General features: G+C 39.4%; 1 protein-coding gene across 3 annotated transcripts in view; it reads left to right on the forward strand.

Moving 5' to 3' along the window:
• ripor3 (RIPOR family member 3) overlaps positions 1–23408 on the forward strand; it is a 78094-nt gene that overhangs the window by 13362 nt on the left and 41324 nt on the right. For 2 of the 3 annotated variants that reach the window (XM_041777757.1, XM_041777747.1), the window contains exon 2: positions 17249–17314. The exons of the other annotated variant lie outside the window; for it this stretch is intronic. The gene's annotated coding sequence lies outside the window, so the exon portion shown is untranslated. The remainder of the gene's footprint in view (positions 1–17248; positions 17315–23408) is intronic. 3 annotated transcript variants of the gene reach the window in all.

Below are 23408 nucleotides of genomic sequence, written 5' to 3' on the forward strand. Positions count from 1 at the left end.
TGTAAGTCTGATGTAATGGGACTAATTGAAAGCAGCAGAAGTGTGGGTTTGTGTGTTAAAGGTTAAAAAGTGGTGAAAGGGGCTGAATCTTGACAGGATGAGTTTGTGGAGATAAATCAGAGGCCTGGGCAGGTATTTGAGAGAATGAGGTTCTCTTCTGCTGTTTTCAAAAAGAATCCTTAGCTCAGCATGTCAGCAGTAGTCCGCCCTTCACTGTGTGGATAAAGCAGCGCACTCCGGACAGAATGATAACACAAATGATAACCTTGAGATGAGAAACTTTACTCTAAATTCCTCTGTAATCAACATTTCATTTTCAGTTAGATCAACTACTAAAATTGGGATTTGTTGAGACACAGAGGTCTGGGTTTGGCACTTTTGTATGTTGGAAGAAGCAGCATTGGCCGCCAACATCATCAAAAGCAAGATGGAATGTTATATAAGCTAAAAAAAAAAAAAAAATGGCATCATTAGAGGCATCATTAGAGGCAAGGCAATAATGTTATATTAGCTTAAAAGGATGGCATCATTAGAGGCAAGGCATGAATGTTAAATTAGCTAAAAAGGATGACATCATCAATCTTTTAAAAATGCCATTATCAAAGGTAAGGGTGAAATGTTACTTTAGCTTCAAAGTAACATTCCACCCTTACCTTTGATAATGGCATCTGTAAAGGTAAGGGTGGAATGTTACTTTAGCTTCAAAGGGTGACATCATCAAAGGCAAAGAGAATGTTTCATTAGCTACAAAGGATGTTAAAGGAAAGGACGGAATGTTTCTTTGAAATCAAAGGATGGCATCATCAAAGACAATGATAATTGGATCATTATCTTCAAAGGTTGTCATCATCAAAGGCAAGGAAGGAATGCTTCACAAGATTAAAACGATTGCGCTGAAAGGTAGGGACAGAATCTTCTATAATCTTTAAAGATGGCATTATCAAAGGTAAGGGTGGAATGCTACCTTAGTTTTGAAGGATGACATCATCAAAGGCAAAGGAAAAACGTTTCATTAGCTTTGATTGATAGCATCATTGATGGAATGTTTCATTAGCTTTAATGGATGGCATCATCAAAGGCTATAGGTTGAGTGTTTGTGAAGCTGAGGATGTTGGGGACTTTTTTCCCTCCATTTTGTCAAACTGTAGGCCATAGTTGGAAATCTTTGGAAAAGTGTGTAGGATGAGCACGGAGCAAGTTTTTTGTCACCACTTCCACCCACTTCTCCGAAGGTTTCAACCAAAGGACGGTCGACATCAGGGGAAGATTGTTGTTGTTAAGTGATCTAAGGAACTGTTTGGATGGGTATGAAAGGCCAAAATCCAAAGAAAAACCCTCCTTTACAAAAAACTCTGACCCACATTTGGACTTTACTTTAGTCATACCTTTTTAAATCCTTCAGCAGGTCCAGATCTGAACTACAGAACCAGCTTTTACTTTAATAAGAAATCTAACCTCATCTTCAGTGGGCGTGATTTCTTTTCCAATGTTGGATATCAGAGGAAACATTTCCATTGTTCTGCTGCTGTTAAAATCTGTTTTTATTTAATAAAGTGGGAGTGAAGACACATGCAGACATTTTTTATTATAAAATATAAAGGGACTTCTGTGTCTGTCCTCTCCTGAGCGTTTAGAGAAAGCCTACCACTCCTTTATACTGGTTCAATCAGCCTAACTGGTCCATCCACTGGTCCCAGTATGGGGCATGTTTCAGCATGTTTCTGTCCTCTGTCTGAATATGATCCTGCCTGTCTTACACCCAGGTTAATGACTGCAGTGTGAGCTCACTTTAACATTTATACTGATTATTTACAGCTCCAGTCTTCACTAAAGTTACAGCCCTAACCTCCAGCTGCAGTTCGAGCCGTGGTTTAAACAAAGAGCGAGCAGAAAGAGGCGTAAAAGTCGTTTTAAAGTGTGATATTGTAGATTTAGTGTTTCCTGAGCAGACCCACAAACACTGGGTTCACTGTTGGTTTAAACACTGAGGGGTCCTGTCTGCTCGCTGCTTTATTTCCTGTCATATTTCACTGAACAGTGAATGCCAATAAAGTAAGAGCGCTGTAAAAACCCTGAAAATAAGCTTCAAATTTAGATTTCTGCAGACATAAAATGCACAAAGAGGTCTGTAACAGATAGTAGTGATTATTATGCACATAACTGATTAAATATGTAAAATAAAGACCCTTTTACTTGATTCTAATGAGGATGGACTGAATACAAGTTTCAAAGAATACAAGGTCATGGCTGAATGTGGTTGGCTCATAATTTAGTTGGACACTGAACAAGCTGATTACCAGAACAGGTTTTCTTTATTTCCACATTTTATCTCATAAATTTGATTTTTAATTTAAAAATTCACTTTCATGATACAGACTAGAGGTGTCTTCGACTAAGGCTTTTCATAGTCGAATCTGATTCGTCAGATTTTGCCTTTAGTCGAATAATAGATGAACAGTGTTTCTGCTAGACTTTTTTTGTCCCCAGTCAAAATGACCAGCAGTCCTCAAGAATTCGGGCCATTTAGAACAACTACCGGACATTTGCTTTAACATTATTTTGCTGCATTAACAGCAGCAAAATGCATAAATCTGATATTCTGTGATACATCGATACATACAGGTCTGCGCTAAATGGGACTGAGGACACATTTTTATTTCCAGACCTGACCCAAGTAGAAACCAAGCCAACAGTAAACCTGAGTAATTATTACCATGTTATTACAGACTGGTAGACATGTACACATGATTAGACCCTATAAATGACTGCACAAAGACTTTCTCTTGTTTTTCTTTGTGTAAGTGGTTTAAAGTATCAAAATGAAAGCTGTGCACTTTTCCTTACGTAGTCAGTTACACAATATACGCCCATGTTAAACTCATGAACAACAGTTAGCTTCACATTAGCACCGTTAGCCTGTTTGCACATTGGCCGCTACCATGACTTAGCAGCTTGTAACAGCCAAATACCATCCTCCACCAACAACAACAAAGCATCCAAACATAGCTCCTCAGTGCTCTTTTAACTGGACACTGCGTTAGAACTCTACATTTCAGATGAAAAATGAGTCTTACCGTCAGTTGCTAATATCAGTCCTCATGATGATATAACTGTAACCTCTGCTAAAGCTGGAGATCCAACCATTCTGGTTTATTTGGACTAGTCCGGAAAAGACAAAAGCTCCACAGCAGATAGTCCGGTCCAGTCCTCCTCTCATTAACAGCTTATCCAAGACTACTTCTGCTAATTAGCCAGGACATCCCTTGCATTAACAACCAGCTATGGGGAAGAGAGACGGAGCATAGTCCCCAGCAGTACTGAGCACATGCAGAGAGATAGATTTGCTTTGACGTCATTGTGCATACATAATTAACCATGTGCTTGCCGTCTGAAGAGATAAACAACCCCAGCACTGCAGGACAGTAGATGTAGTAAGATTAGGTAACTTTGGTTTATATTAATGCGTTCTCGCAACATATCTTCTAGGTTACACAAAATATAATATGCAAGTTTTCAGTATTTACTTATCTGGTCATTGACATGTTTTCTGCCGGACATTTTGACCAGTTATTCTTTTATCTGTCAGACTTCAGCCCTTTTTACCAGCCAATGACCAGCAAATGCCGGCTAACGGAAACTCAGGCTTAGCAGCCGTGGGCACCCCCATGTAGTCAGAATGGTTACATAACAACATTCGACTATGAGGTTCAAAGTCGAATCAGACTCCTCCAAATCAAATCGTCGAATCACAGACTATTCCAGGTCACCCCTAATACAGACCAACTCCTACTGTAATTTCAATGTTTTATCTAATCATTTCAATGTTTATCACATAATTATCACCTTTTATTGAATAATTTTCATGCTCTATTCCATAATTCTGACTTTAATCTCATAATTTCCACATTTACCTTATAATTATGATCATTAATGTTACAAATGTGGCTTTTTATTTCATATATTCCACATTTTGTCCCATAATTACACCTTTATCTCGTTTTAGAATTTCTGTTTTATCTCATGATTTCAACATTTATCAATATTTTACTTTTTTAATCTCAAAATATCCTAGTTTTATCTCATAGTTTTTAATAACTAGAGCCCTCTTCCTGAAAAGACAAACAACAGCAAATAAACGGTGATTTCCAGCACCAACATGTGGCTCATCTCCTGTGTTTCCCTGTGGGAGTGTTTTAACAAAATCCAGCTGTTTCTAGCCCTGTCACTTTCTCTCGCCGTTGTAAAGAAAAACCAGACTCATGAGCCTGGTGTAGTTTTCGTCTTTTAGAGTGAGTTGAAGAGTGAAGGTCGTCTCCTCTTTGGCACTGTGGTGGAGTGAGCATATGTGTTTTACAGGGAAGGTGACATAATTTGAGGGGGGGACTAAAGCTAAAGGTGCAACAATTTTGGATTTTATAGAAAATCTGTAGATATTTATGATATTTTTATGGCACCAGTTTCAAACCATTACACCCAAGAAGTCCTCTGAGAGGGAATGAGGACAATCGGAGCAACACTGTGGCGTGCAAAACAATACAGACAGACACGCCACCCATTATAGTATTAAGACACCCACTCTAAATCTCATAAGTAAGACATCCTGTCTCATATTTAACTTTTGTCCAGATCATTATTTACAATCTTATGATTTAGACCTAAAATGTTGAAACATATTTAAATAAATACCGAACATTCAGATTTTTATTTTCCAAGTGGTAGAAATCAGTTTCAATGAGTATTTTTCATGTTAAGTGTTTGTTTCAGACTTTATGCTAGTATGAAGTTTTGATTCAAGTTGAATGTTTTTTATTGTTTTGAACAGTTTCACTTTTTGCATTCTAGTTTTCATAAAATATGATTATATAAATTGTTTTCATTAAATCCTTGGCACTTTGAAAACGTGATTTCTCTCACTCATTCAGCATTATTTTCTGACAGAAACTTTGATAACAGACACTTAAGTTCCTCAGCTCTAAAGCTGCAGAACTAAAGAAAACAGAAGCTGACTGTGATTCTGAACAAGCCCCATGGTTCTGTTCCAGCTCTGCCTGTTATTACTGCCATAAACCTGCCTGAAATATTTAAACAGCACAAATACAGATGTCTTTATTTGGTCTTCAGACATGTGAGATACTATCTGCCAAAGATTATTCTATGAAGGAGTGAAGGTGGAAAAGGAAGTAGGTTTAACAGTCAACAGATTCAGATGAAGGAGTGAATGAATGATGGGCCCTCACACGCAGGGGCCACACAGCCACACTCTGAGGTCAAACTTTATGAGTTCACGCAGACGACACACTGATCTAAAAGACCCGCGAGTCCCATCAACCACTCAAACACTGATGCTGAAACGCTCCACCTCCCACCCTGGCTCCCACCAGGGTCAGAGGTCAAACCCATTAAAAGGTTCAAACATACACAGAACATACGGTTAGATTCATCTGACCAATCAGATCGCAGTAGATCAAGATCACCAAGATCATTTATTATTTATTATCATTATGCTCTGTTTTTGGTCTCTACTGACTCCTGACCCTCCACAGCCTATGGGCCTAGGCTGGCAAGGATGGATGTTTTACAAGCTGTGATGACATCATCTTTCTAAAGCTGATGAGAGGATCAAAGACTGACTTCATCAGAGGCAGAGGATGGAATGTTTCAGAAACTGTGATGACATCATCTTTCTAAAGCTGATAAAAGGATCAAAGCCTGACTTCATCAGAGGCAGAGGATGGAATCTTTTAGAAGCTGTGATGACATCATCTTTCTAAAGCTGATGAAAGGATCAAAGACTGACTTCATCAGAGGCAGAGGATGGAATCTTTTAGAAGCTGTGATGACATCATCTTTCTAAAGCTGATGAAAGGATCAAAGACTGACTTCATCAGAGGCAGAGGATGGAATCTTTTAGAAGCTGTGATGACATCATCTTTCTAAAGCTGATGAAAGGATCAAAGACTGACTTCATCAGAGGCAGAGGATGGAATCTTTTAGAAGCTGTGATGACATCATCTTTCTAAAGCTGATGAAAGGATCAAAGACTGACTTCATCAGAGGCAGAGGATGGAATCTTTTAGAAGCTGTGATGACATCATCTTTCAAGCTTATCAAAGGCTATAAAGGCTGGCATCATCAAAGTCAGGGGGGCGGAATGTTGGTAAAGCTGGAGGCTTTTTCCTTCCATTTTTTTTGCCAAATAGTTGGCCATAGCTGGCAACCTTTGTAAAAGTGGGTGGAAATGGCAGGAAGCAAGGGTGCCAACAAAGAACAGTCAACATAAAGGAAAGATTGTTTGTGTTTATGGCTCTAATAATGATGGAAAGATGAAAAACTGACATGACAATTCAAAGCCATGGGTCCCAAAGTGGTTTCCCTTAATTTTGTATACAGAAATGTAGTAAAACTAACTATAGCAGTACATTTTGACAACATTTAGATTAAAAACAATTTTATATTTATATTTATATGAAGATAATCTAGTTTAGCAGCTCTTTATGAACTCGGATGTTAAAATAATAATGTATTGAGAAAATGTCTTCCCCCTGTCCAAAACTAACAGCCCCTCAGCGTTGTGTTTATGTGTGATGATGTAGGTTTTTGTAGATGTGTCCATAATCTGGAGGAATGTTAGTGTGTTAATCTCCTCCCAGCAGGTGGTCTGCCCCCTCTCTGAGCCCTGCAGAGTCTCTCCTGGTCCATGCTGATAGAAGATAAATTCCTGCTCTGTTAGAGACAAATATAATGAACCTAATATGACATGAATGCTGACCTCAGGCTGGGTTAAAACTGAGGGTTAACCTTCAGGTTTAAATTAAAATCACTGAATTAACATCAAGACTAAACTGATTACATGCAAGAATTTTGAACCCAAAAAATATTTTACACTGGACTTAACTACAGTAAGATGAAATGGATATATCAGAGTTTGATATGAAGGTTTAATTAAGCCAGAGTTTGATTTAAAGAGTAAGTAAAAAACAAGGGTTTGATTTACAGAGTAACTAAAGCCAGAGTTTGATTTACAGAGGAACTGAAGCCAGAGTTTGATTTAGAGAGTTACTAAAGCCAGAGTTTGATTTACAGAGTAACTAAAGCCAGAGTTTGATTTACAGAGTAACTAAAGCCAGAGTTTGATTTAGAGAGTAACTAAAGCCAGAGTTTGATTTAGAGAGTAACTAAAGCCAGAGTTTGATTTAGAGAGTTACTAAAGCCAGAGTTTGATTTACAGAGTAACTAAAGCCAGAGTTTGATTTACAGAGTAACTAAAGCCAGAGTTTGATTTAGAGAGTAACTAAAGCCAGAGTTTGATTTAGAGAGTAACTAAAGCCAGAGTTTGATGTAGAGAGTAACTAAAGCCAGAGTTTGATTTACAGAGTAACTAAAGCCAGAGTTTGATGTAGAGAGTAACTAAAGCCAGAGTTTGATTTACAGAGTAACTAAAGCCAGAGTTTGATGTAGAGAGTAACTAAAGCCAGAGTTTGATGTAGAGAGTAACTAAAGCCAGAGTTTGATTTAGAGAGTAACTAAAGCCAGAGTTTGATGTAGAGAGTAACTAAAGCCAGAGTTTGATGTAGAGAGTAACTAAAGCCAGAGTTTGATTTACAGAGTAACTAAAGCCAGAGTTTGATGTAGAGAGTAACTAAAGCCAGAGTTTGATTTAGAGAGTAACTAAAGCCAGAGTTTGATTTAGAGAGTAACTAAAGCCAGAGTTTGATTTACAGAGTAACTAAAGCCAGAGTTTGATTTACAGAGTAACTAAAGCCAGAGTTTGATTTGGAGAGTAACTAAAGCCAGAGTTTGATTTACATTTTTTCTGAAGGCTATTCAACGGTTCAAACAAATAAAACTATCTTTGTTGCTTTGATCAGAGTTGCTATAATTCAGGATAATGATGATAAATAAAGTTATAAGACGTCTGTATTTTTATATTTTTTCTCTTTGTAACTGGATGAGAGAACGAAATGAAACCAGTCTTCTTGCTCTCTGCAGGCCTCATCTGTTGGTAAAGCTGGTTTTTGGTAACTCTCCCAGTAAATCTGACTGAATGTTTCTGTGTAACATTTCCAACCAAGTGATTCGGCTTTACTCCAACGGCTCACGTCAGCTTCAGGAGGATCAGTCCGCTACTGTTTCAGTCCTGGCTTTGTCTGACAGCCAGGTGTAGATGTTGGACATCCTTTAAAGGGTTAATACAACCATATCACACCTGTTTTTCCATCCAACCTGCAGCTGAGCTCAGCCTTTCCTGCAGCCTCCCTCAGGACTTTAGATCACGGATGATTCCTCTGGTGTTAAACTAAAAACAAGCATTTGGTTTTAAGGTGGATTTTCTCCTTAACGTGCTGACTTTGGACCCCCCCCCCCCCCCCCGCTTGTGGCGTTCCTCTGAATAAATCGCTCTCCCCCTCGGGAGGCAGAACAAGAATTTCCATTTCACAGTCGGCTGAAGCTCCAGATTGGCTGAGTCTACCCCACAGAGACGTTCAATGGCTTGCATTATGCCAAGTTCTGTCGGTCATGTGGAAGAAAAACACGGCCCAAAGCCTGGGACATGAGAGCTGGGAGTTTGATTTTAGGTATTTAGCTGAGTCCCCCTACCAAAGAGAGCCATTTAGAAAACAAGATAAATCATCCTGTTTCTACGGCTTATGACAACAAGAACAGGTTTCAAAATCTGACTGTAATATTAAATATGAGCGATGATGTTTTTATCTGTTATCATAAACCCCCACAGGTCTGGCAGATGTTTCGGCTGCAGATTCAAACTTTGACTCTGCAGGGATCCTCGTCTCTGTGCAGCGCTGCACGCTGTGTTATATTTCTGCATTATCATCATTTTAAAATATCAGATTTCTGCCCCATGGAGGCCGAGTAGACGCTGCAAAGATAAATCTATAGTGATGGCACAGACATGCAGGAAAGAGAGACGTGAGAGCAGAGCTAATGTTGACAGCTAGTTTTAATTGTAGTCTTCACTTTAAATGAATTTTATTTTTAGTCACATTTTAGTCATAATACCCCTAAAGTTTTAGAACAGTTTAAGTCCATAAAAGTCCTCACATTTTAGCCTCACATTTGTTTAAGCATTTATTCTCTTGCCTGAGTCTGGTATATACACACACCAGTGGTAGAAGGATTATAAACAAGCCCTGGTCCTTCTACCACTGGCTGAGAGGGAAGGTTAAAAAAATTCAGGAAAAATGTCCAGAGGATCTGAACAGAGGACCTGAAAGAGCCCACGCTCCCCTGGCTGCTCCATCTTTAGAAAACAAGAAAGAGGAGGAGATCCAGCCTGAGAAGAGGGACGGCAATGTGGGCTGGTTTGGGAGAGTCCGGGAGGTTAGAGATACTCTCCTGTCCTACTTCTTCTAGAAGTTCAGTCTGCATGGAGCAGTGGCTAGCACTGATTCCTCACAGGAAGACGGTTCCTGGTTCCATCGCACAGTTGGACAGGGACCTTTTTTCTGTGTGGAGTTAGTGTGAGCACCCCCGTGCATGATAGGGTTTTCTCTGGTTCCCCCACAGTAAAAAAACAAACAAAAACCCAGCCCTTTAGGTTAACTGGCCTCTCTAAATAGTCAGTGGGTTTGCTGGTGTGTTTGGCTGGTTGTTGGTTCAGTGACATGGTTGTATGCTGTATACAGTTATTATTATAGAATGACTTTTGTGCTCCTTTAATCAGGTTATGCTGCCACCTGTAAGAGGTCTCAGTACCCTACAAAGTCAATTCACTGACCAACCTCTAAACCAGCTGATCTATTAAAATATAAAATGTTATCGGTGTAAGTTTGCTCTTGCTCCATGGTGGGTATTTCCAGCAAAAAAATAAAAAATAAATAAATAAATAGAAATAAAACTAAAAAAGCACTTGGAGAGTGCACACTTCCGCCATTAGCCCTATCTCCCAATAGTAACGAATCCTGACTGAATCCAGACGGTGATCTGGATCACTCCCAAGATCTAATCAGTTCTTCCTTATGCCATTTCTGACATTTCCTGAAAATTTCATCAAAATCCGTCCATTACTTTTTGAGTTATGTTGCTAACAAACAAACTAACTAACTAACTAACAAACATACCCTCCCAGTCACATAACCTCCTTGGCGGAGGTAAAAATTAGTAATATACATTAATTTATCAATAGACAAAAATTCTTGGAGCTCACTACTTTTTGATTTTTTTTTTTTTTTTTAACACTAGGGCACCAAGGAGGGCTGTGGCGTTTCTTCTTCATCCTAGTATTTTTGTGTTCTGTTCAAAAACGATGGAACACTGGGGATGGATGTAACATTCTTTTTAACCTTTTTGTGTGACATGCTGCTGGGGTTGGGAAAAAGAATGTTACATCACAACCGTTCCATTCTTTGATGTCCCTTCTCTTGATCAGACCACAAAACAATGAGATACAATGAAACATTCTTTTTTAATGCAAAAAGAGAAACTGAAACAAAGAAAAGAAATTTAGAAAATTGCCCCTTTTTTAAATTCCAAGTTTAATATGAACTGCCTGAAAGGGGCTGAGGGGGTGTTTGGTTGATGGTTTTTTTTTTTTTTTTCATAGCAAACATTTTTAATTTGATATGAAAAATTCAAAATTCAAAAAGCAAGCAACTTCCCAATTTCCAGTTAAAGACGAAATCGAATCATGGAAAACCCTGTGCCCTGGGAGATTTCAGCCTGTTCAGTATAAAGGCCCATTTATGCTCAACGTTAAATATGAATCTGGATACAGACGGAGCCTTCGGTCTGTGCTCCGCGTTCATTTCTTCTGTATTTCTGCACGTTTCCATAAAGGTTACATATACGGGCCAAACAGAGCAGTACCACCGGAAACCATGGGGGCAGTGTTGCTGTCACTACCCGTTACGTAGCTCTAGTGAGACACGAAGAAGAAATAACAATGGCGGAACTTTCTGAGAAAAAGTTGTGTGAGTTGGTTAGAAACGCTGCCTGTTTTTGTCTTTTATGCAAGAGGTACATTATCAATACATCCTCCACAGTCGCCATGTTTGTTTTTGTGTTTGTTGTTGTTATAAACTTTTGACTCTGGGCTGCCCCCCCCCGGTGGATGTATTGCTTAACATCCATGCCAATGTAAAGGATACATGGAAGTATGTGAGCAGTGACGGCAACATCATTTGAAAAGGACGGATACATTTTCGTACCTAAAGGGAGTATAAATGGGCCTTAAAACTGAGAACCAAGAAACAGAACACAAACTGCTCTTTGTTTTCTAATTATCATACTTTTTCTCCATTTTTGTTTTCCAAAAAAGAAGGAGAAAATGAAAAATGTCAGCCACCATCTCATGGTTTTTGTGTTCACATAAAAAGGACTAGAATGGCCGTCTGAGGCGGCAGACCCACGCCTAAGCAGCGCCACCGAGGAACTTACGCTCTCATTGATTACTATGGTGTTCAAAATTCCGAAGTCTGAGAAAAACCAAACAGGTGCGCGGATCATCACCAAAATCTAATCGATTCTTCCCTGTCACTGTCCCAATATTCCCTGACAGTTTGGTGCAGATCCGACTTTCCATTCTCGAGTTATCTTGTACACATACAAAGAAAGAAAGATATGGAGCCCTTTACATAACCCCCTGCTGATTTCATCACCGTGGGTAAAAATCAAAGAAACACTGTTGATGTAACATTCTTTTTTTCATTACAAAATACTTGTATAAAGTCACACATAAAGGGAAAAAAGAATGTTAGGGTTAATAAGATGACAAACAAGGTATTTTTAATTTATCATTTCCTTTTGGGAAAACTAAAACAGAGAAATGAAAAATGAGACCAAAAAAAAGAAAAAGAAAATAAGAAACATAACATTCTACTGTTCTATGGTTCTCAGTTTTAGATCACACTGCCTGAAAAGACCAAGGATACCTAGGGTGTGTTTGACTTTCCTGTTCTCAAACAGAAATCAGGAAACTGCTCCTGTCTTAATTTTAATTCTTCATCCCAAACTAAACATCTCTCAGCCATAAAGAAACACTGACCAAGGATTTAATGTTCAAGACTTCAGTTCAGCCTGATTCACACTTCTGTAAAGTGTTTGTGGCGTACGTATGTTTTCTGTTGTGTGTAAAGAAGTGACGGATGTCTTCAGTCAGGATCTAATGGACTAAACAGAAGCTTCAGGACAAGATGCTCACAGCAGATGTGGTTGAATGACACCCAGAGGTGCAGATCCAGCAGACTGGGAGGAAGTTTGTTAGGATTTAAAGCTCCGAAACGTTATTTACATGACAGGATAATCCCTGAGTATCACTAACTGTCAGTACCTGCAAACCTCTCTGTCTTTAGTCTGATGTCTCTGGTCCTGTTCTCTTTTTGTCCACAAAATCCAAACCCTAGCTTTGGTTTTAGCTTGTTCTCTTTGTCTATTTCCTAACTCAACTAAATGTTGAATCATAAAATGTTTTCTGTTTGGGTATCTTCTATTTCTACTCTGACTCCCAGCAATATCATCACACATCTCAGTCGACTTCCAATCCCTATAACTCCGACTCAGTTCCTCCTACAGTCTTCAATTTGGCTTTAAAAAGTACAAAAATATTTAGCTATTTATGCTGGATTCACTTTGTTTGCTATTTTTGACAGATTTCTAATAATTACTGTCAAAGTTTGATGATTATTTGATTATTTCTGGCTCTCAGACTTTTACTGTGTGTGTATGTGATAGAATGTTGGGACTCTCTCAGTGAGATCAAAGCAAATGTCTCCTGGAGAACAGCATAGCAACAATGGGCAGAGTTAACGTGATTGGTCAGTCCCTCCAAGAACTCTGCTTTCCTTTGTTGAATCTCAACATCGTTTTCCAATATCTCCATGTGCTTAAAATTTCTGTATTTCTAGGAAATATCACACAGAAGACATGCAGACAATATTAACTCATTGAGTGCCATAGACATATATATATATACGTCATTTAAAATCCAACGCTTGAATGCCATAGAGGTATACATACGTCAAAGTGCTTTTTCGGCGGCTGGCACAAAGGGGCGCTCTCACGCTCCCTGTTAGTAATTTTGGGGCTTCTGGGATATGTAGTCGGAACACTACAGTCAGAAATGACGGTAGATCAAACGTCAGAGGTGGAGACCCTGGGGTCAAAGAGCAGAGCGATCATTACGGAGGTAATCTAAGCTAAAAGTTCTAACTTAGATGGTGGAAGAAACTTTAAACTTTTGCCTGAGAAATTGTTTACTCACTGAAACCGACACTGAACTTAACGACAGCGAATCCAGGGATCGGCGCTTTAATTCATCCATCTATGCCGACCAAGAGGCTAAAGAATGCCGCGAGGTCTCCCCGTTGGTCGGAGAAATAAGGCAGCCTCTCGCCAGCTGGATGCATACAGCGATAAGCAGGAGAGGACGTGGGCGTATAGGGAGGTCACGTGGAGGCCGTCCAGTTCCAGAGTGTGAATGGCATGACAGTGACTGGAAGCATTGTTATTTATTTTACAATAAAATAACATTTGTAATACAATTTTCAGATGTCTCTTATGTCATTGAAGGCAAAAATATAACATTCAAATCACTGTTCTGCTTGACAGACTCTCTTTCACAAAAAGGCATTTTTCTCAGCTTTCTAGAAAAAAAAGTGGTCTTTTTGGTGAAACTAGCCTCTGTTCAACTTCAGATAAATCAAGAATGGAACAAGCTACGGTCCACGTTTTTTCCATGATGAAATAGAGAGATTCTTCTTTCATTTGAGCTATTTGGTGGTTTCAGAGTCATAGTACAAAATATTCTGTAGGTCTTGAAAGATGACTCAAAATGGCCAAAAACACTGGCACTTTCCATTTTATAAAAGGGCTGGCACTCAATGAGTCAATAATAATAATAATAATAATAATAATAATACATTTTTTTAGAGTGCTTTTCAAGAACCTTAATGAACTTAAACACAATGTATCTGCAGACCTGAAAACTACCCTCTAAAAAGACAAAGAAAGCCAAGTCAGATTAGTTTCTCTCCTGCTATAATGCGGTGCAGGAATGAGTCCTAAAAGGCAAAGGTGAGTTACCGTTTTAGCACTTCCCTGTAAGTGGCGCTGTAACGCTGCCACAGAAATGCACCAATAGAGAGAAGAAGGTTATGGAAAACTGCCACAAACCTTCTCCTGGTTGCCCTTCTGGTTGTTCTTCACGCTGGAGCATCAGATTTTGCTGTAAAAGCCAAAATAAGCTCAGTAGCTTCTGCAGCACGAACACAGCCCTGTAATCTGCCATTGCTGTTTTGGTTTGACATGTGCATGCAGCGTAAGGGGGCTATGCTATGTTTGATGTAATTGTTTCAAGAAAGATTCGGTCGGCTGTCCACACGGAGACGAAACAGTAGGTGTTTACAGATTTGTTTACTCCGGGGCCTGGGTTCAAAAGGTAGCATTTACAGCCTCCCAAAACACTGTTTCCGTGTGGATGAAAAGCCGATAGGACATAAAACCTTTGCATATGCTCCTGCATTCATCTCCATGTGCACGGACCTTAATTAAGGCGGCTGCTAAAGGCCAGTTATCAGGGTCTACAGCGTTTGTCAGGACCATATATGTCATCATGCAAAGCACGGCACTGAGCCTGCTTCGCACTCGTTTCTGCGGGTGATGACATTAAAGTCAGTCTACCGTGTTGTAGCATGCCATTAACTTTTCACTTTCGTCAGTTATATTTACAAACCAGATATGATTATCAATTTATGAGGATCATCTTTGTAAACCAAACGTGTAAGTTTCATAAACTTTTATTAGACACAGATCTGATTTTCATCAATGATCCAAAAACCCCTTGAAAAATCCCATAGGCTTGCCGCCGAGGAAACCCATGACTTACGTCATGAATGCACCGCTCTGTTTTCAGAAGTCCCGCCCCTTCTTGATTTTGATTGGCAAATGATGGAGAAGTGACATTGACAAAAGTGGCGCTGTTCCAAAAGCTGAGCTGTTTTCAACTGAGGGAGCACTCACACTAGGCCATCCATATTCTAACCATGCTGAAGCCCATTTGACCCCCTCCCCTGTCCCCCCTTTGGCCTGCACTCACACTGCTCAACGCATCCAGGCCTGGGCACGAATACGTCATGTGCTGACGTCATCACGCAAAGCATCCACTGTTGATGACTCAGTATACATAAGTGTTGGTTTTTTAGGCTGTAAAATAGCAACAGATTTTTACGATACCTGATCTGACACCGGGGTTATTTCAGCTGACCTGGGATCAGTAGGCTACGTTAGCTATACAGAGCCCAGTGAGGAGAGAGAAAGCTGTTCATGGTGGAGAGTTATCAGTCACAGCATATAATCTGGAGCCTGATCAGAGTTACAAAGCACTTCTGCTGAATGAAACACAGACTTTTTTACTCGTATGAGCCCCTACAGTCATTCTTCTGCGTGTCTGTGCACTATCTGAATCCCCCTGGCATTCCTTTATCGCTCTGCGTAATTTTGGATGCCTTTCAGTGCTGCACCAAACAAGCTCGTCATAGGACAGCCTGTGTCCAGAGCAGGATTAAATGTTCAATTAAAATATTTCTTTATCGTGACATGAGCAGTTTAACCATCTATGTAGAGCTGGAAGTGAAAATGCCACAGGATTAATAGACATTGTTCCATTCAGACGTCAACGATCAAGACCACAGTTTCACTTCCTGATGGCATGAAATAGAATCATAGGTAAATGAATTAAGTGGATGATAGTTTGGCATTATAATATCATGATAATGAGATGTTAAATCAGCCGTGAGATTAACCCCGACACACACTTGTCCGTGTATTTGGCAGACTCTCCTTTACACTCGAAGGATGAAAGGTGTTTGTTATCCTGTGAGCTGCTGTTTGTGAGAAGCTTTATTTCACAAACCAACTGGTCAGAAATGTGGACTTGACTGGGATCCATTAGAACGAGGATGTAGTGGAGCTGTGCGAAGTTAAAGTCTTCAGCTCTGATAAAATCTTTCTATCTTGTTGAAATGCAATGAGACAAAATATATAGATCTCTCTAGAAAAAAATCCTGCTGCCTCTAGCATGCAGCTGCTGCCTGGTGTGCTCTCTGTTCTCTGAGGCAGTCCTTTTGTTGTTACTTGATGTTATGTAACACTCCCACGCTTGTGCTCCTTCATTTACATCCGTGCCGTGCCTAGGCCCACCTCGTCCTTCTGTGCTGGGGCCGCGAAGCGTGCTGCGCCCAAGTACAGAACGATTGCACTCACACTGGTCAAACCTACCGGACTTTAGGCTCAAACAGGCCCAGGCCCGACACGGATGGTCTAGTATGAGTGCGTCCTGAGAGCGCTCTGTACACAGCGACAAAAACAGCCACCAGTGAGGGTGTTTGTTCTGCTCAGAGCACTGAGCACTGCGAACGTTGGACTACACTGGTTTTGAATAAAAATAAGTGCTGCTTAAAAACTATGGACACAGGGCATTATGCATTATTGCTTCATTTTCATCTCTATTTCTGCCCATTTAAGCCAGTTTTGCTACTCTTAGCTGGTTCCACCTCTTTTATGCTGTTTTTCCCACTTTCTACCTGTTTGGCTGCTGTAGATCCTTTTTTTTTTAAATCAATCTTAACTGTATTTCACTGTGGCACAACAAAAAAAGATTTGTGGCTTTGATAAGAATAGTTATCATTTAGGTAAAATATAAACATGGTTGATCTGCTCTTTAGTAAAGCACAGACTCTTTACTGGTGAAATTAAGTCTACCAGTAATACTCATACAGATTTTAAGGCCTACTAGTACTAGTAAGTTAAGAAACAGTCTACTAATAGTACCAGTAACACTTTTTACCAGTGAAGCCTAGTCGTGTACTGTTTCTAAAACTGTGAGTCCTAGAGCCACACTATGGTCCAGATCACTGACACATAAATACTCAAAGGGCTTCATGTGTTTGTGTTCCATGAAAGGAGGAAACTATGTTTCTCCATCTGTTAGGACTGCTGTGTTTACAGTGAATTCATGAACACGTGTGCGGCAGCTCAGTAAACGGCGTGTTGACAGTAGGAAGACTGTGGAGAGTTAGTCTGATTACAAACACAGAATCTTCCTCTGTTTCTTCCTCTGTGGACACATCACTGAAGAAAAGTAAAGGCGGTAGTGTCTGAGTATAATGAAGTAGCAGTAATAGTATTTATATTTTATCTCTGAAGAGGATATCAAATGTTGTACCTCATCTCTAGTCTTAATCCAGCCCTGTAATCCGTGTTGTGACAACAACATTTAATCCTGATTTCATTTCAGTGGTTTTATGAGGATGAAGTGACCACCAGAGTCGGATGTGTCCATCGGACAGAAAGAAACACCAAAGTAAGTCGCTTTTTTTTTTCTTTTTCTTTTTCTTTTTTTGTTTGTTTGTTTGTTTGTTTGGGGTTTTTTGGGTCACATTAACAGATTTCCATAGTTTAATGGAATTACTAAACACTGATAATGAGCGGCAAGCTGTCAGAGACTCATGCAGTTTTATAGGAGGCCATGAAGGTCTACTACAAAAACATTTTTACAAATGCAAAACAAAAATCTTTACATGATTAGAAAATCCAGTCGTCAAAATTTCTTACTTTACACAGAAAATAAAATTACACAAACATGAAAAAATAATGTAAAAAAATCAAAAAATTCTCACTAAATGCAAAAAATTACATGTAAATGATAAATAGATGTATTTAAATATATAAAAATAATTAAATTTATGAGACATATGAAATATAAAAATCAAAGTTGGTCAATGCAAAAGAAAAAAAACAATAACAATGAACAGCAAAAATTTTGTTAAACCAAAAAATATGAACAACTAAAAAAAACTAAAGAAATAAATAGAGAATGGAAAAAACCTTAAATGAAAACAAACCGTAAGGCAAAAGCAGGAAAGGAAATTAGATAAACATTTAAAAAAAAACATATGAAAAAAAAAAAATCATGGAAGCAAAACTTTGAAAACATAAAACACTTTTGATGAACGCAAACAAAAAAATAAGTAATTGCAAAACAAAACAAAAAAAACCCTCACCTAATAAAAGAAAAAAATCCCTAAAAATCATGAAACATAGAAATAGTTGTTGAAATAGATAAACATTTTAAAAAAATTAAAATATTTTGTGAATTAAAAATTAATCATGACACAGAGGGATTCTGTCAAATGATATCATGTCAGAATAAAAAAAATTAAGGTAACATGAACATTTAAACAAACAAACATTCAAACAAAAAATACTTGCCATGTAATATTTTTCACTCAGTGAAATGTATGTTTGTATTTGACCTTTGGGGCCACCGTACATTCCAGCCGATGAAGGCTGACATTAACCCAAACATCAGAATTTGAACTTTAATCCACATCTGGACCCTACATTTCTGACATTGCTGCAGACTCGGTGGTTTATTGATGAAGATAATCAGAGCAGGATTATTTTCACCAACACGTGGACGTCACTGCGTGTTTGAGTCAGCAGATGGTTTATATCAGCAGAAGAAGAAGAGGAGGACTGTGTAGATCTCCATGTTTGTGAGCGTGAAGAGTCCAGATGTTTGTGTCTCCTCTGAAAACAGAGATGTCCTCTCTGTGTTAAAGTTTATGTCAACAGTTACAGAGATGAAGTTTCTCAGGAGCGTTTGAATCTTAGAGCAGCTCAATGTGAACTCACAGGAACTCTGGTATCAGATTAACACATAAAAAACATTTTAAAGAAATACACTGCAGGGGAGAGAGAGTCAGTGTGAGAGAGTTACAGCAGAGGAAAGGGATGGACGGAAAGACGAATGGCAGTGCGTTTACATGTTCAGAAGATTAGAGCTCAAAACTTTTTCTGAGCTCTAAACTTACGTATCTCTGCTCTCCTTTAAACCAACCAATAGGAAACAGGTAGAGGAGGGACCAATCACGTTAACTCTGCCCTTTGTTGCTATGTTGTTCTTCAGGAGACATTTGCTTTGATCTCACTAAGAGAGTCCCAACATTCTGTCACATACACACACGGTAAAGTCTGAGGGTGCTCTCACATTAGTGCCAGTTGTTTCAAACTGCGCCGCAGCGTGATCCCCCCCCCCCCGGCTTGCTTTCACACTAGAAACATCAAACCGTGCCCCGGCCCACTTGAGTATTTACTCAGTCTGAAACAGCAGGTGGCGGTATGCATGTAGCTGGTTTATAACCCTGCAAAGGAGGAGAAAAAAGAAGAAGCTACCATGGCAACCACTGGGGTCATGACCTGAGCAAGGATTGTTTTTGTTTTGACCCGGCAAGAAGTCCATCCTGCAGTCAGGAATGATTTAAATCACTTTTTAAGATGCCAGCAACTTCGCTCTTCATATCTGCACATCTACTACAGCTCAGAGGATTAGATGGGCTCCTGCTGCACAGATACACCGTTTTTTGAGGTGACAGGAGACTTTTATTTCCTTTGCACCTCCTCTGACTGACTCCAACTTGTGTTTATCTGTAAGGTCAGTCACAACAGACCGCTAATTGGCTGGATTCTGATGATTTCTGCCCTTTATTGAGGAAAAATGTTGAAAGAAGTTTAGTTTTTACGATGATGTCATAAAGCTGATACTGCGCTCTGTCCCATATCCGGTCGCGGTTGCATTCACAACTCATCCAAACCAAGCCAGAGTCCACTTGAATCGCACCCGAGACCACCTCCCCAATTGTGCCCGGGGGCGGTTTGTTTGCATTCACACCACCAAAACTAACCAGACTTCGGGCTCAAGTGCGCTCGGGACCGGGCCCCTAATGCAAAAGCACCATAGACTGTAGAAAGGACTGGACAAACCCCGTGTGATGTCAGCCATCTGCTTACAATAGGCAGACTCAAACGGCTCTTGAAGCCAATCTGTGGAGGCTTCCATGTTGAAATCGTGGCCTCAGCTGAACTTTGCATCAGTGGTTTTCAAAGTATGAGGCAGGCCTCCCCTGGGGGGCGCCACAGAGCTTCAGGGGAGGCGCAGAACCATAAACAAGAAAAAAAGGTGATTTTTCTTTGCGAACCTGTGCTGTGCACTGAGCAAAATGGATAGACTTATAGTTACTGTAGGGACTATGCTATAGAGCAGTGTTACTCAACTAAAGAGCCAAATTGTTGAAAATACCTTTGCAAGAGCCAAAATCTAAGAGGTGAAGAGTGGCAAAAACAGCTTGAAGTGGCAATAAAGACAGGTCAAAGGTGGCTCACTTGTCTTCTGCCAAAGCTGCCAAAGTCCGGACATATAAAACACAACTCCGGCGCTGGCTCCATAGGTAAAGGGTTAAATCGACGAAAAATGGGAAAAAGTGGCAAAAAGACTTCGCAAAAATGAGCAAAAAAATGGGGAGAAAAAAGGATATTTAATGATGAAAGGTAGCTTCAATGGGCAAAAAGGTGAAAAAGGGCAAAAATGGGATAAAAGTGGAAAAATGGGGAAAAAGGCAAAAAGAAGTTGTAAAATGGCCAAAAAAAGAAAAAGGGGTATTTAATGGCATTATAACTGAATAAGAGGGAATGCAGATGTTTAAGGACATTTGCAAACCAAAATATCCAAAATATATTAATGTTAAAAATGTTTAAAGATTAGACATGAATGTTTGAAATGTTGTTGTTTAATTTTTTTATTTTAATCCTTTTTGTGTGCCATGTTTTTCTTCAGTTGAGGCCTAAAAATTAGATGAATGCTGTTCTCCTAGCCAACGATTTTAACTGAAGGTAGATGATAGCATGACCTCTGCTCCACCTGGGCCACAGCCTGGTGTGGAGACTGTGGAGCATGCTCAGCTTTGCCCAGCTTTGGTCTGACTGAGGAAGATGCATGCAGAGAAAGCTGACCTCCAATGACTTTGAGATAAAGAGAAGTTAGTCAGCGTTTCATCAACCAGCTGAACGTAAAATCTCCCCTGAGGTCACGTTGCTCATGTTCCCGTCAGATCTAACCCTCCTGATCTTTTTCAGACTCCTCTCCCTCTCCTCCTCCTCCTCCTCTCCAAACTAAACCCAAACATTTAGAAAGAGCAGGATGTCGAAATCAGAGTTTGGTGCTAATTTTCTGTCTTAAAACAACAATCGACGAGCTGACTGAAAACAAACCAGAGAGCGTTATTACACGCCGAGGATCATTCCACGGCCATGAGACATCCCGGGGTTTCATGTTTTTCTAGAAGACTCTGAAGAAACCCTGCCCTGAAGACCCACACTGACTGTCAGCTCGGCTTTATTTCTGCTGCTGTGATATCTTTATTTTAACCTCCATGCTCGGCATGTTTCATAGATATTTTTTAGTGTTATTCTTTCACTGAGCTGGAGTCTCAGAAAGCTGCCGTCACCGTTAGAGTTTGTTTCAGAATGTCAAAGACAGTCCTCCGATCCTGCAGCCAAAACCAACAGAGTCACCGAGCAACCCAACAAAACAGGCCGTGATGGAGGAACCAGGTCTGAACGTTCTCCCAGCTGAGGAAGTGTCTTTTACTTTGAAAGGATAATTAGTGTTTTTATGTTTTCATTTCCTGCCTATTAACTCAAAAACTTTCTTAAAGGCAACACTGAAGGTCAGAGAATCCCAGGATGAGGAAATACATCCATGAAGCTCCTGAGAGCTGAGCTTTAGTGTCTGAAACATTCTAGTTTCTCCCTCTTCTCTGGGATCAGTCTTAAACTCAGCCTGGTATTTGAACAGGAAGTAGTTTAGACCAAAAATGATGACCACAAATCTCCTGAAGGTCCTGATTCTGCATGAAATCCAGACCTGGATTGTTTTTTAGAGATGTTTAGGGTTGTAGGGGGTCTTCAGTCTGTCAGAGATGCTAAGAGAGGGATGGTGTGGTCATTTTTCTTCAACAGCAACAACAAAATTCACTTAACCTTGAATCCTACTATGTCCATTTTGAGGACATTCATCACTTTTATCATCAGTTTTTTGAGTTGATAGTCACATTTTTATAGATTGAGGCATCAAATTTGGCCAAAGTTATTTTTCTTCATATTAAAAAAAAAAAAAAAAAGAGTTGCCCATAGAACTCTATTGACTCCAAATAGCTCCATCCATCCTTGTTTGTCCAAAATCTGGACAATAGACTTCCATTAAAAACACGTTTTTTTGACTGTGTGTCTATGGCACCAAAACAACATAAAGTAACCTTTTCTATGCAGTCACTCGATCACCAGAGCTTCACCATTCCACAGTGATCCAGCAGATAGTGCCAGAGCATCATTTTAACCCCTTCAGCATCACATGCAGGATTTCTTCCATGGACTCAGAGTGTTTGAAGAGCTATTTCACCCACTAAACATCATCAAAATTAAATGAAACGATTCGTACCACTAGATATGGATGTCTGAGAGTGGGCTACATGTGTAAAGAAAAGTTTGTGTGCTCAGGTGCAAATCTGCGTCTATACTTACAGCCGGACATGCCGTAAGTGGAGTGTTTACAGTCGAAAATACTACTTCCGCGTTCTGCAGTCTGGGACTAAGAAAGGGGGATATTTTGACAATTTCAACTTTGCCCTCACTTCATAGCAAGTGGATAGACATGCATGAGGATGCATGGGTCCTTTTGATCAACAGGAGAGAATATATCATATCTCAAATATGCAGGAAATTTACATCTGCGTGTAATGAGCGTAATCGCGGTCACATTTTGGTTAGAGGTGGAAATGCGCATGTTCGTGATTCATATCCTACATATTTCCTCTGATTTTTTATGCCTGTACACAAAATAAACCTAACATGAACAAATGCATTCGCTCTCATATGATTTGGTAGAGGAGGAGGCTCGAGAAAAGGATGGTAAAACTGGCGTGTTTTTCACTCCGATAGACTCTTTAGCATGGATGCCATCTCACTGAATCCAAGTCATAGGCACAGTGTACAATAACTGGCATAAAAAGGGGTAACATTGAATTTCTTTTTAAATTTTTTTTAAATTTTTTTTTTTATTTTAGTGGTCAGGGTTGAAGTTGTTGAAAGATCTGAGTAAGTGAAAGAAAAAAAGTGTTTTATTAACACTTATCTGCATGTCCAATTTCTGGATATACTGGCCTCAACCATGCTTAAAATTACAAGGGAGCGAGGATTAAAGTTTTACATTTATGGAAATGTTTCTTTAAAATCCATGCAAATTCTTTAAAATTTCAAAAAATGTAGTAAAATTCTGTGAAAATTCTTAAATACAATTCTAAACATATCCCATTAAAGTCACCCAAGTTTGACTGAGTTACTCTTTAAATCAAACTCTAGCTTTAGTTACTCTTTAAATCAAACTCTGGCTTTAGTTACTCTTTAAATCAAACTCTGGCTTTAGTTAGTCTTTCAGTCAAACTCTGGCTTTAGTTACTCTTTAAATCAAACTCTAGCTTTAGTTACTCTTTAAATCAAACTCTGGCTTTAGTTACTCTTTAAATCAAACTCTGGCTTTAGTTAGTCTTTCAGTCAAACTC

The sequence above is a fragment of the Cheilinus undulatus genome, linkage group 3 (assembly GCF_018320785.1).
Source record: "Cheilinus undulatus linkage group 3, ASM1832078v1, whole genome shotgun sequence".
NCBI classification, from domain to species: Eukaryota; Metazoa; Chordata; class Actinopteri; order Labriformes; family Labridae; genus Cheilinus; species Cheilinus undulatus.